Source organism: Amphiura filiformis, chromosome 2 (assembly GCF_039555335.1).
Source record: "Amphiura filiformis chromosome 2, Afil_fr2py, whole genome shotgun sequence".
NCBI lineage: Eukaryota > Metazoa > Echinodermata > Ophiuroidea > Amphilepidida > Amphiuridae > Amphiura > Amphiura filiformis.
Genome location: NC_092629.1, coordinates 66,975,748 through 66,990,503, shown reverse-complemented (window position 1 = coordinate 66,990,503; position 14,756 = coordinate 66,975,748).

Here is a 14,756-nt window from a genome sequence, read left to right as displayed (position 1 = left end):
TGAAGTTGTAACAGAAAACACCAAACCAAGTCAGAAAAGGAGCAATAATCCATCCAAGAGAACAACCTCAAGAACCACAGCAACAGCAAGAAGCAGAATAAGAAACAGAACCAAAGTAACAGGAACCAGAGCAACAGTAATAGCAAGAACCAAAGTACCAACAAGAGCCAAACCATCGTTAACAAACAAACCAGCAAAGCAACAGCGGAACAAAAAACCAGCAGATCATCCTAAGGCAATAGAACCAAATCAGTTCGATCTGTCGACCGGCCATCGATATTTAGTTAATGGACTATTGTTAATTGTGATTACATATGAATATGTGCATGTAATGATATTGACCAATAAAAATTACCAGTTATTCTGATTATAAATAAGTCGACAATTCTTTAATTACACGCATCGAAGCAGCATTGATAGTCTCTCCAAAGATCGAACAAATTTGGTGATTCAACAGTGAAAATTCAACAGTGAAATCACAATAGCAAAGTCAAGCTACGGCAACAAACCAGCCACGACACCACCATAACAACGACGGACAAGGGTACAAGCATCTCTATAAAGAAGAACTTAGTTCCTAAAAGCCTGTATATGGTCCTTTGACCTCCTCCGAGTCGTCCTTCTCCGCTCTAGTCTTCCTTCTAGGGCCTGATTGTTATATATGTTAGCTTTGTGGTTTCCACTGACGTTTTACTTGGTGCGTTAATCATCTATCTGTGGAAATGGCAGCAGGGTTAGAGGGTGCAGAGTGACAACTAACAACAAATGAAAGAGAAAAGTGCCCCTCTGACAAAAAATGAAAGATAAAAGGCCATTTTACCCCGATCAAGGGCAAAAATTGAGTTTTAGGGCTAGGCGAGTTTACTTGTCCCAATTAATCGTCTTTTGAAACTCTCGAAGACTTTGCATGTACAGAATCTATAAAAAAAAAAAAAAAAGGTATTTTCCGTGTTAAAATGATACAATCGGAAAACTGTTTTCGCCTTTTCCCCGAAATGTTTATTTTTGCTTTCCAGTTGTAAAAAGCTGCTTATCATGATTATTCAAAACTTATTCAATTTATCAATACACATCCATTTCTAATTTAAGGCCAGAGTAATGGAAGACACATTCGTCCACGACCGGATTTGAGATTTTTTGATATTTATCAACACTAAGATGTATTCTTTCACTTGAAACTGATAAAATACAACTTGCTAATATTTATTCGTATTTTTGGTTGATTTATTTCACTCTTTTCAACTCTAAAAAGTCACATGGCTCAAGACAGCTTAGTAAATTGGCGGGAAATAATGAGTCAGAAATGCGCGAATGCGAAATATTGTGATTACGCGCGCGATTCGCGTCGCGTGACGCGGCGCAACTCTGCGCGTATGTCCAACGCAGTCAAGGCGCATTCGGTATGTTGTTAACGCCAGCAAATGTGGTGTAAACAAAACAAAATTTGCAGTCAAAATGCCACTTAGATTTTTTAATTATTTTGAATTTTGGCGCACTGAAAGCAGAGATTATAGATTCATTGGTGCAAAAAGATGCATATTTAGACCATGCACCAGACACAGCTTTTACAAGTGTGAAAGTCTTACCGTTTTAAAATTTAAGGACGTTTTGTGCATAATTTTGACATTTTTTACTAAAACGTCGATTTCTCAGAGTTCACTTTTGACAATATTGCGCGATTTTTGTGACAAGATAACTCGAAAAATATGCAAGCAAAGGGTAAACTTTTGCACTATCCTTTAGAGTACATCAAAGTCTAGGGAAGGTTTTTCATTTTTCAAAATATTTGTTTTAAACAAAAATATACACCATTATGTGCAATTTTAGCTTAATAGAGTGACAAAATGGCTTTTTTCACATGTTTTTTCAATATCTCGAAAAAAGAGACGAATTTCAAAAAATAAAAAACCTTCCCTAAGTTCATGTCTCTTCTTCATGAAAAGCTAACTGAATTTTTTTTACTCCGAACGGATTTTTTCTAAGTTGTCACAAAAAATTGGGGTAAAAAGTGAATTTTTGTGATTTTTTCAAAAACTTGAGATTTTTGAACAAATCTGACGTCACCATGGGATTCCTTGACTCATTTCCTTTCCAAAAATGTATAGTTTTATATACTTTGGACATACAATTCAGAAATAATGAAGCTCGAAAAGGTCCATGTTCTCTCCCATTACTCTGCCCTTAACATAAAAGATAATCAGAAACAATTTATATAGAACTTGAATACTGGAATGGCTTTTCCATAAAAATGATTGATTAATTGATTTTCAAAATAACATGCTAATCAATAGCCATTGTGAAGGCATTATAAAGAATGTGAACGTTACAAAATATAATGTTTCAACCTCAAACAAGCTGTACATAATCAACTATGCAAAGTATATTACACATATTAATCATTAATTTGTTTTAGAAGGGAGATGAAAGCAAAGACATTTCATTGTAATTATATTTTATTTCAAAACAAGGAAAATGTTGTGGGAAGTAAATATTATTATTGTCAAGCATTTTAGCGCATCCCCCATTCTTGATGTGAGCATGCGCGATGTATGCATTGCCGGCTAATCAAGATAGCATGACACCAGAACAACTCACCCCCATTGTATAAATAACTTCAAATGTGTGACGTAAAAAAACCACGGTATTGTATACCACTTCTGAGTTCAAACAACAGAACACATCAGGAGTATTCATCGGTGGTTTATGGTCTCTATTAATCAGTGAGCATTAAACAATTGATTCCAGATGAGTGCTTGGTAAAACAGCTACAGTGACAAAAAGGTAGGTGGTATTATAATCAGTTAACAGGGCTCTTTGATATTTCTCTTATATGCCCTTAGTGGTATGATAAAGTATGATATTAAATTTTGAAATATAAAATAAATTATCATTGACAACATTATCTGCTTATTCATAACATTCTCAATGTAATGATAATAGTAATAATAATAATGCTTGCACAACTTACGAAATGTCGATATATTATTATTATTAGTATTATTACTATTATTATTATTATTACTATTATTATTTAGACGGTCATGACTATGTCTAAATGGATTAGTTATGTTGTGGTGTATGGCGTGATTCTTGGCCGACTAGGTAAGTCATATAAGTGGAAATATATATATATATATATATATATATATATATATATATATATATATATATATATATATATATATATATATATATAGAGAAACGTAATTTTTTCAAATACGTCTTTTAAATTGCAATTGTCATAATACAGTGTACTGCTGCTACAGCTTTTAATCAAATATACCTGAAATATATATATCTGAAAAATCAAATGAACTGTGAGTTCAGAGTTGCAATGCTTTCATTATAAGTTAGACAATCTCAATTATTTTCAGGAATAAGTACCGCCTATTTTACCGTATTAAACCGACATGTATTCAGCGGTAAAACGTCCAAATTTATTCACAAATATTTTTTGGTTTTACTGTCAAAGTCCTTGGCAGGTCATTACCGTATTGCAGTGACCCAACACAGTTTATATGTGGAGATGGGAAGTGTACAGGAATTGAGTTCCTCTGCGATGGCGATCGAGATTGTAACAACGGGAGAGATGAACTTAATTGTGACGTTGCTCGTAAGTTCGATGTCTTCATCTCTATGCTTTCACATGTTACAACGTGGCTCGTAAATGGGCATTTAGTGACCTGTTATTGCTGGTTATAACACTTTTTATTAATGTTTCTGTTAATTTCCATGTTTAATGGTTACCGTGGAGTATAGGCTCAACACCGCTAATTACCTGTTACACGGTTTTCAATGGGAAAATGGATTATTTCGGGCGGAATGTTCTCATATTCAGAACTCTTACAGTTAAATGCCACCAATATCAGGTGAAACTAGATGATTTAGATGCCAAATGATCAAAACTCAACATAGGTTGACCTGAGATTTTTCTTGTTTTAACGCAATGAACCGTAAACACCTTTAAATGGCAGTGCGCCCTCGAAGCTGCAGGGCGAATATTTACTAAAAACCGAGGCCGTGCGGATGAATTTTGGTAATATTGCAACAAAAATGTCATATAATGAGAGAAAATATACCAATTTGAAGCATCAAAACCCAAAATGTACTTTTTTGGCTATATATAAACTTCAATTTCAGTGATTTTAAAAGCAGTCTTTACAGATGCCTTACAAACAAATAGTTACTGGTCGTATTTCGATGCATCGCCCCCAGGCCTATTAGTGGTGTATAACCATAGAGTTATCATAAAAATATAATGGATGTGTGTCATGGAAACCATGTAATGTATGTAGCTTATTTATTCCTCATCCACACCAGATATTTATAATATAGTTATGTTTTAGGCGTTAAAATACCCAAACAATTAAGTTTCTGACGACACAGTTCTTTCATGGGCACACTGCACACCGACATTGCCTAGCTAATAATTACTTGGTACAGCAGAGATACTAAAATCAATACCCGGGATTGATACACGTGAATGTGCTATGCACGATTTGATATTCAAACGATAAATCTTTGGATACCGGGGTAGAAAATGATGAATATCTCCCGTAATTTATTTATTCTAAAGAAGCCAGATTTTGTTCATTGCACTTGAATATATGTGTTGAACGGATATGATAGTCGTTAGCTTGCGTCTTGAGAAATAACCGTGCGTCTTGAACTCATAAACTGACAAAAAATCTGATTTCATATGTGCCGAACTATAGCGCAGCGTAGGCTAGCTGCACTCACTCGTGGAGGCAGTGTAAAAGCAGACGACCTCATGGCGTATACATGCTCACTCACACACACAGAGGTCAATTACCAGGCTATTGTCAGTAGCCTTAGTCGGATGTCCCTCGGCTCATTATGCGTCTCAAAAATATTAAACAGGTCGGAACAAAATGGCCATGCGTGGCTGTGGATTCAACCTACCATGGCGATTTCTGCCATGAAGATATCGGGGCGATGACACTGTGCCCTGTATAGGGTCTGCACAAAATCGTGGTCATTTTCAGTATGGGAACAAATACTTTCAAAATGCTACATCTTGTACAAATAACATTACACCGGCATCCACAGTCCTTAGTGTCATCTTCATGAGGTTATCTTTGGATATCGTTACTTGCGATGCCTAGTGAACAATTATGTCTGCTTTGTATTTTTTCTATTAACAGTAATGTGCGTACATAGCCCATCGATAGAAATTGAACTGAAGCTTAACAATTCAATGAATATATCTTCTAATAATTACCCAAAAGCATACCCGACATTAGCACCTACGTTTCAAATATGTTACCGACGATTATATGCTGAGCAAGGAATTTTTCAAGTCAAATTTATCGATTCCAACATTTCTCCAGAAGATACTATAGCAGTAGGTTCCGGAATGTTCCCGGCGTTTGATACTGTAGTTTATGCAACAGTAGCTGCCAATAAAATGCCTATTCGAGAGAACCATCCACAATATATTTATTTAAAACCAACGATATTTGGAGTTAGAATGTGGGTAGCATTTGGAGCCGCAGATTCCATCAATTCTCCTAGTCTGTATCAGTTTTCGACACCGAATTTTGGATTTCTTTTGAAAATCTCCGTAATGGATATATACGGTATATAGAAAAATCATTATTATTTGTATTTGTTGTTTGTAATACAGCTAATGAATTTTGTTTTATTTCGTGTTTAGAAAATATACATCATAAGCTATAAAATGGTATATTATTTGACTTCAAACGATATCCAGAAGCGGGGTTATGGTTTGTTGAACTTTGTGCCTTCAACAAAATGGTAATTTTTTTCGTTTTACATGTGTCTCTTTTTTCACATTGCTGGCAATAAATATCAAACAGTCATAATTGGCGGTCATTTCAAATCATCTCCAAGTCAACGAGGTTCAAGAAAGTTCTGTCATTGTTAATTGTTGGTTATACATACCCATACAAAATACAATGCCTGGTAACCCACCACTTGAACAGGATTTAGCCAAAGCAAACAAAGACCAGAGCTATTAAAAATTCAATAGCCATCTAAGGTAGAAGCTTATTATCATCTTCAACAATAGGATTATTGATTGGTGTTTGACTATCAAAATGAGATAGATGTCGCTCCAGCTAGAGGTACCGATGAATACGACCTTCGTGCATATTTTACACTGTAAATCAGAATACAATTTAGGGTCACATATGCATAAACGTTTCTGTAAAACAATGCAAATAAACAAGCAAAAATTTCTCAATGTCCTTTTTACACCCCAGGGTGTCTATATATTTAATCCCAGATGACTGAAAGTATACACAGTGTTATATATTTAATAGTTTATAATTACATCTCGTAATAATAATTCATTCATGCAGACTCCTGTTCGGATGCATTTATTTGTGAATCTATTATTGGAATAGTGTGCCTTTATGATTACCAAGTTTGCGACAGTTTTATACAATGTACGGATACATCAGACGAGAATGAATGCGGTATGTGCCCAAAGCATTATTATTTTATCATTACCCAAAACTTCTGTCTAAAATAGTATCTTGTTTTCCAAATAAAATAATGTTACCTTCCTCAAATTTCGAATTTTGTGGCGATTGTTTTCTACAGAATATTTCTACGTGAAAGATATTGCATTAGGTAAAGGAGAATCTCTCGTATTAGCATCTCATAATTACCCAAGAAAGACATACGCCGACAGCAAGTGGGTGTTGACATCCACTCATAATGGATCATTCCTACTAACCTTTCTGGATTTCAACATCACCTTTGGCGTATCACTTACCATCGGCTCCGGGAATGATTTTGACGAGGATAGTAAACTAGTGAAAGTAGGAACTCCAGACATAGAAATAAGATCTAACGATACAATGGTGTTTATGGAGTCAGTAATGTGGATCTGGTTTCAAACTAACGACCAAATGTCAAGATTAGATGAGCAAACAGAACTTACATTGGGCAACGGATATGCTGTCGAATTTGACTCTTATCCCAGCGTCGGCGGCATCAAATTACAAGTAGAAGATGCTGATGTTGATAAAGGTTTGTAGTTTTATATTTATATTTTTGATAACAGCAGAAATAAAAAGCATAGGCTGGTGGACTGCATGACTAAGTTTTGGAAAAGCTCGACTCGATTGACCTATCGCAAATAATATTGATTGGTTTGTACAACCATGAAAACATCATTTTAATTCATAAATGATTTTGGATTACTGTCTGTTCAATTAGCTTAGATTCTTGTATTTTTAAGATGTTTGAAAAAAGAAAACATTGTGGTCAAAGTCGTCAAAGAAAAGTGTTAGCACAGCCTTAGACCCAACGTGATTTATACTTTTCAAATTCCAAAGTTCAATTTGAAACCCATTTCTTTTCAATTTTTGTCTTTTCCTGCGATATTTTTATAAAAAGCCGTAGAACGTCGGGTACCATAAACTTTTTTGAATCAATCCATTTAGTGCAATGGGGACGAATGTCATACCAATTACATGCGCTGAGATAGTATTTATTCGACCATCCGCATCAGGAAATATTGTCCGGCAAAATAGCTATATTTGCCAGAAGGCCTAATTTGTGTTGAAACCCTACTGTTGAAACATTACGTTATTATAAAAATGTGTAAATGAACTAAGGATTTCCAGAATAGGCCCAGCTTATATAAATACATTCCTTGCGTATTTACATATATGTTTATTTATTTATTTATTTATTTATTTTGTGAATGGGTCTCAGTGAAAGTGTAGGCCTATAGGCCTATTATAAAACTACACATTTATTTTCAATTTGTTATTTCGTTTTGTTTGTTGAGTACAAACTATGTGAAGGACATTTGGAATCAAAATAATTTTTGTACAAGAAAATCTAATTTAAAACAATGAGGTTACAGAAAACAATTCTTGTAAAGGCACTGTATCTGAAAATGTCCAGCGAATGCTGATATTCTTGGAAAGGAATGATGGTATTAAACATGTTAAACAAAACTCAATTCACATTGTAAACCAGTTGAAATAAGAACGAAATCCATAATTTTAATGTCATTGTTTAAGAAAAAAATAATGCTCAGCATAATGTTATGCATAAAACGTAATCGCGCATATAAGTTCGTGCAACAACAACCGGTGGACCATCATCAACTATATAGATCCTAACCAATAAGCGGAACGGAATTACAATTGAAATGGCAGGACAGATTGGTGGACAGCTTGTTTTGCTAAATTGGATAGGGTCTATGCCCTAAGTTGAGAATGGACCGTCCCACTCGATTTGTGAAAAGGTCGCGAACCCTTTTGGTGGACCCAAGTAACTGCCGAAAATGAGGCAAAATTGAAAAGAAATGGGTTTTAAATTGAACTTTGGAATTTGAAAAATTAAAATCAAATTGGGTCTAAGGCTGTGCTAACACTTTTCTTTGATGACTTTGACCAAATTTTTGTATTTGTTTTCAAATATCTTTAAAATACAAGAATCTAAGCTAATTGAACAGACAGTAGGCTAACTGACACATGAATAAAGAAATGAAAAAATGAGGTTTCAAATACCTCATGATTTGTGCATCAGAGGATTTAAAATTATGCTTCAATGTCAGGCAGGTATAAAAAATAGCACTTGAGGTCTTTTCAACTGCGTGGGCAGCAACAATGGAGCTACCAACCAGATGAAAAGAATTTCACTTGGTATTTACCTCCCTGTTCAAAGCTCCTAAAAAGATTTACATTCTGTTTGCCGATTACAGTGAATGCATGTGAAAGCAACTTTTGGTGTAACTCTGTTTGCGTGGATCGGAAGTTAGTATGTGATGGATATGCTTCGTGTTCAGATGGTTCTGATGAGGAATATTGTCACGAAGGTAGGAAAAAATAGCCGTTGAGCTGGTTCGTAACCAGTCAAATCTATCCATGGGGCTAAAAGTACGAGCGTTGAGGCATTTGGTGATTTAAATAAATACACTTTTGAAAATCATCAGGGCTGAGTTATATGGCCTCTTTGGTCATAACATTTGATTAATAATCACTTTGGCATCCACCGTGAGACAGTGTCCATCCTTTCCTTAATTAAAATAAATAAATAAATAAATAAATAAATAAATAAATAAATAAATAAATAAATAAATAAATAAATAAATAAATAAATAAATAAATAAATAAATCTAACTGAAAACAATACTGTTAAATAAAATAAGTAAATAGAAACGTGTACGCCTATTTATGTTTTCTATTTACGTTTAACGAATATATCGAATTATACATGTATACATTATTAAATAAATAAAGTTTTAACGCATGACTTATATCCACCAGATAGATTTGTTATGAAGTGTAGTTTAATGCAGAAATTGATGCCTCGTCCGGGAACATAAATTATTGTATTAATTTTTTTATTTTCAACCAAGTGGTGTTTAACCAATGAGATTACAGGATTCTTTTCAACTAAATTTCCTGCCCCAAAGTGTCTCCTTTTGACATGACACGTCACAATTAATCATAATAAATTTAATTTTAAATACGTTTTAGTGACTTGCAAAGCAAAGGAGGAAAAGCTACAAACGTTTGATATTTTCGTCGTCAGTTCTCCCCACTTTCCCTTATCTTATCAAAACAACGTGTACTGTACTTGGAGATTTACCGCTAAAGACGACGGGCTGTTTGTTATTAAAACTGGACGTGTTCTTAATATTGAGGAATATGATGTTTTGCAATTGGGTAACGATTCAGCTATTTCCAACCAAACTGTACTATACCAATATCCAAGGCATCATAAATACGCGCCATTAAGACTCTTCGTTGAAGGTCCATCGATGTGGGTACTCTTTATGTCTGATCATTTTGGCAAACGCTCTGGATTCTACCTCACAATTGAAAGAAATGTTGATCGAGGTAGGGTCTTTTTCTTCAATGGAAATCCGCGGGTGTGTTTTGGTGACAGGCTTGCCCGTCTGTTATTATGCTATTGACATTATGTATCATTATCAAAGGCAGCGGTGTAGCGTGGGTCATCCGATTGGAGGGATCACCGGCCATGATGGGGGCACCGGGTCTGATTGGGGGCACAAGCCATTTTTTGGCAATTTTTCTATGGGATTTTCTAAATTTTGCAACCGATTGGGGGAACGTGCCCCCCGTGCCCCTATGACGCTACGCCACTGATCAAAGGCCGTTCATAGAAGCATCTTCAATACAGCGAAAACAAAATGAATACATTTGTAATCAATACTGAATCGGTAGATGACCCCACAACAATACTATACACAAAAGAGTTGGCCTAAGTCGCTTCAAAAGAGATATGGGCACCCACAGGCAAGACCTTTTACATTATTTATGTTTACCTTGGCTATCATATGAATGTGCGAGCAACCCCGTAAACACAAAAAATGTTTTCAAAACTTTATATAAACGTCTGTGAATTTTGTTCATTTTGAACAATTCCAAGTAAAACGAAGTTGGTTTACTCACGTTTTAGTGACGTTTCACCACTACACTAGTGGCTTCTTCAGACTGGCAACTCATCACATCTGACTGCTTGCTTTTATAGGCAACAGGAAGCACCGTAGAGGGCGTGATGAGTTGGTCAAAGATGTTGTTGAGTGAGTAGGCCCCCTCGTCCTTGTTTAGAGTGTCTTGTCCTTTTCGGCGAACCCAGATGGCTTCTTTCAGCCACCTGGTGGTCTTGTCTGCTTCACGATCAATCACTTTTGAGTCCTCCCAATTGATGGAGTGATTTGTAGAGGCTACATGATCAGTGATGGCGGATTTGTGAATGTCTGTGACAGATGATTGGCGTTTTGCTCGAGTAAATGGTTTTGATTCAAATTTCTCCACCTCTTTCTGATGCTCTTTGAGTCGGATACCAAAGGGGCGACCAGTTTCACCAATGTAGGAACTTGGGCATTCACCGCAGGGTATTTCATAAATGGCTTCCGCTTTTATGAAATTTATGAAATACCCTGAACTGTTTTTTTATTAATTTTTTTAAATTTTGATCAAATTCACCAAAAATATTTAAAATATGGGTGTCAAAGACTTCTAGGTAGAAAAATTACCAACCTCATATTATAACGATTTTGTCATTGTGCATGAGACACAAGGAGATGTCAAAATTGTGTTAGTTAATTGTTATTTACAGGCACATTATAGTTAAAATTTCAGCTTTTGCATTTAATTATTGGAATTTGTGGATTTTTCCAGCCCAGTGATGGTATTGATATTATTGCCCAGGGGGTGTTCAGTAAAAATGACCATACGGGGACGAATTTTGTCTTTTAGTATATCGATGGGACTAAATTTCTTGAAAAATTGGTATATTGATGGTCCACTTTCAAATTATTCTCAGTGGCACACCCGTACCAAAATCAAACTTCAGCAGCCCCACCCCGGGTATTATTGTCTGTGTATGTTTGTCGAAAGTTTAACGAAAAAGAAAATAGGTGAATAGTAATTTTTATGTTTGCTTATTTTCAGTATGTCCTTATTCCGGACCGCGTAGTGAATCTGGAAAAGTTTATGTTTGTGACAATGGCATGGTATGCTACAACGATGATCAGGAATGCGACGGTTACAACACATGTCTTGATGCGGAAGATGAATTACTTCACTGTTTCATCTATGGTACGCATGATATTGTCTGTTACTTGACTTGACTTGACTTGACTTGACTTGACTTGACTTGACTTGACTTTACTTTACTTTACTTTACTTTACTTTACTTTACTTTACTTTACTTTACTTTTATCCACCACTGTTGCCTTTTATAGCGTCGTTGGGAAAAAGAACCTTCTTTTATGGGTGAGAAAACAACCACCGAATTAATTAGATACAAACCTGGTTTACGATAGAAAGAGCTATGCCATAGAAGTTTATGGGAGTGTAAAACTGTTCATTTTAGGGGCTCTACATACCGGCTCATGGCAAAAGACGACCACGACGTCAACGTTTCTCCTATGTATTCTACATTCAACGTAATTCAACGAAATCTTGCCCAGTCAGACTTGACTCATATTGAACACTTTCCAATGTGACCTACGACCGTATTTTACAATATTGGGGGGGGGGGGTGAAGGGTCCCATAGTACATCACTTTCAAAAGCACTTTCTAATAGGAACATTAATCTGTAAAATATATCTTGTTTTCTACCTCAGTGTTGGCCGAGGGGTCTTTCCCAATCTGACGATCGCATAAACGCATCGCGCAATTCGATTTTGTGATTGGCTTGCGTTTGTCAATTACAAAAAGTAAAACGACATACGGCAACATAAACTATCAGTGTTTGCACAATCGTAGCAAAAACACGTTGTTAGTCCAAAGACATACCGTTGGTCACTTTTCATCTGAATATAGTGATAAATATAATCATAACAGTATGAAAGTACAGTTAATATATCTTTATTGGCAATACTATTGAGCTTTACACACATTTGGCTACTTAATGTATAAGATTTTCAACTTATTTTGTCAATATAATACAATTTTCTATTTATTTGTATCTAAATAGTTGAACCACAAACTCCAACCTCCTCTTGTTACGTGTTCTTTGACTGGAAAGAATACTGGACAACGCCTTGGGAAAGCTGCCCACATATTTACAACGAATTTTATCTGGCTGTACCTCATTACTGTAAAGAAGTACATACACAACAGGTGATTCGGTCAGCTTATATGGCGTGGGGTAAGGAGTGTACGATATGTATGATTTTACTCAATATTTTCGCCTCCCAAAATTGTATTTGTACATTTCTGAGACACTAGTACTAGTCCCGATTCCAGAATAATGAAGCACTATTTTTTTGGAATTAAGACATTCCTGTATTACTACCTCAGCTTCCAACGAAAGGATTGTGATTCATAACCCATTCTTATTCAATGGGTGCGTCTTGTAAAGAATTCACGTGATTTGATTGGTTTTCAGGTGTATAATATCTCACAATAGTTGATAGTGATATTAGTCAGGGCGCGCGCCGCCACGCAACGGCGGCACGCTTGTTGCTCCTCAATGATCACGCGATAATGCGTTCGCGTAATACACGTGCGAGAACTAAGAACGCGATTCGGCGGCTTAGATGTTCGTGATGGTTTCGTTCATTTAAAACAACGGGGATGTCCTCACAAAAGTAACTTTATTTTTGTCTGAAAAAAGGCAGTTTTTCTCGCAAAATTACATTAAAACTGAATAAGAATGAGAATAAAAGATAGGATTTTGTCTTTTGCCTATCCAACATTATCGTAGTGGATACCGGCTGCGCCGGCATCCACTACTCAAAATATTGGCCAGCCCATCCATTATGACACGATATTGTATAGGCAAAAGACAAAATCCTATCATTTATTCTCTAATTCGTTGGACCTAACTGGCAATATATTGAATCATGTTGCTCTACGAATGTAAGGTCATACATGGTAGTAACAAACAACTTCTTAAACAATACATTCAACTAATCTTGAATGTTCGACTTGTGACACACAACTTCATCAGAGGAAATCCTATGATATTGTGTTTGATTTGCCATTTTGTTGATCATCGGCGACTTTTGGTCAAATGAGGGCATTGTATAAGGATGGCAATTCTAGTCCTTAAATGCGAGTTGTTCTGACTATTTTTGAGATGAAAGCATAAAATTAATGCAGGTTTGTCATACTTGCCAGAGGCATTGCTTGACACAGATACAGCAATGAGTTACATGATGCTGGTTTCATACTTTTCTGTCGTTTGCCGCATTGCCGCTCTGACGACGATTTTACTCCTCTGTGTAGTCACACCAGAAAGGCTAGCGGTGACCAGCGGTGACAGTGGCAAGCTGATATATTGCCCAAAGCGGCAAATCGCTTGGAGTTGACTTCAGTTCAACTCTGGAGCGGTGGTGCGTCGTACGAGAACAGGATGTGATTATGGGCAATAAGCACAGAGCGGTAACATTGGTTTTAGAGTCATCCCGCTGCCACTCAGCGGCGGACCGCCTGGTGACCTGCCGCTGAAACAAAATGGAAGAGGGTCAATTGAACGTTACGCTGCTCAGCGGCATATGGAAACAGTATGAATCCAGCCCCTTCAGTCCAAAGTAAGTTGACACAATTTGGCGGGGCCTACAAGTCTGTAATCAAAAACATTCCTAAGAAGTTTGACACAAATTAAACGACTTCTGGAAACACCATCTTGTCACTGGTTAATGACCAATTGCCGCCAGGTAACAGACGGCCTGATAATGCACCAAGTATATAGTGCGATATTATAGACTCTCAAAAAACGCGAGTCCAGTTGAATGGTGTTAAAATATTATGAATATTATTTATGGCACTTGCAACGTACCTGCTGTTCACATTCAAGACGTTTTCTAACTTGATATTAATTAAAAAAACATTGCAGCTAAGAACCATTCTCAGGCACCCCACGGAACGAATGGCACTTGTAATTTCGTGCACATGACCGGCAACAAGACTGTTGATGGCTGCCAGAATGTGGCAATTAGTAACGAACCCGACTGTGAATACGATGTTTACGATTCATTGTATGGCGAAGGTTATGGACCATACCTCGTTCCCGTTTGCGAAATACCATGCAATACAACTTCACCTATTAGTGAGTATCGCATCTAACATATTCGGATCGGAGAGGAGAGGAAAGAAAAGAAGAGGAGACGAAATGAGAAGAAAAGAGGAGAGAAGTGTTGCGAAATGATGAGAAGAAAAAAAGAAATGAAAGGGAAGTAAATCTGGTACGATAGCGTTGTTATGTCTAGAAAATTATTGAAGATGAACTGAAGAGAAGCGAGAGCGAAAGCAAGAGAGGTAAA